This window comes from Austrofundulus limnaeus, unplaced genomic scaffold, assembly GCF_001266775.1.
Source record: "Austrofundulus limnaeus strain Quisiro unplaced genomic scaffold, Austrofundulus_limnaeus-1.0 Scaffold7, whole genome shotgun sequence".
NCBI classification, from domain to species: domain Eukaryota; kingdom Metazoa; phylum Chordata; class Actinopteri; order Cyprinodontiformes; family Rivulidae; genus Austrofundulus; species Austrofundulus limnaeus.
In genome coordinates, this window is record NW_013952409.1 from 5,779,379 (window position 1) to 5,780,520 (window position 1,142).

Genomic DNA, 1,142 nt, shown 5'->3' on the forward strand with positions numbered 1-1,142 from the left:
GGGGGCTTATATGCTAGTTGTGTTTGTATTTATGCGCACTTATATCAACCATTCAAACCTCAAAGATAAGCTATAAAATGCAATTTATGTATCACTCAGACCTTTATGATGCTGCAGACCCTCATCATGTCTGTCATGACTCATAGTGGCTGCACTGATTRAAACATTAGCACCATGTCTATTCTGTCTAACTTGTAGCCACACTTCAAAATAAGCCATAATTGTGTGGCCCAAATTGTGACTGTCTTTAAATATTTAGATTTTAACGTTTGAATCTTACTAAAAACTAWGCAAGTCCCCATTACCAAACATTACGATGACAATCACCCAGTCAATATGGAGTGAAACCTTCACAAATGCATCATGACACGGATCGGACTCAAACCCCCTGTTTGTACTGTTTGGTATGCAGGAGCGAGTGGGGCTGTAAGATGACTCGCTGCAGGTGACACCCTGAGGGCATTATGCCAATAAAAAGGCTGAAAACTCATTCATTCTAGAGCACCAATTCATATTCATTACTKTCACACATCTGCGGAACATGACAGATTGATTGAGCCCGTCCAGATATCCCGACCCAAACCGTTACTCCGTTAGCCGACGTTCCATCAGCCATAACCGCATTCATGTGTGTCTTGATTAATTATCAGATTCAGTGCAGTCTCAGAAGCACAAAGTCAAAAAAGGAGGGCTGAGGTGAAAACAGGCTAAACATTAAAGGCCTGGCATTACTTGAAGGAACGCACGGGCAGCACGGTGGCTCAGTGGTTAATGTTCATAAAAGTAACATATTTATAGAAATTAGTTGTGTCTAATAAGACCAATTAGTCAATAATGTTCCTCCGATGATTGCTTTCTATGTGTTCTAATAAAATCTGTCCAGCGTTTCATGAGATATTTCAACAGACTGATGCCAACAACTGATGTCAAAGTTTTGAGCAAAGATGCTGCGTGATATGTAGATTTTGTGTTTCCTGTGTTTTATTTTGGTAAGTTGGGTTTTATCCAAAACTTAATCACTCATAAAGAGGCACATGCTAATTAATTCCCAAAAATATCATGAAAATACATCCAGTAGTTCTCGAGATATTTTGCTAACAGACTTCAAATTGATAAAGGAATATTATGCTACGTTATTATTA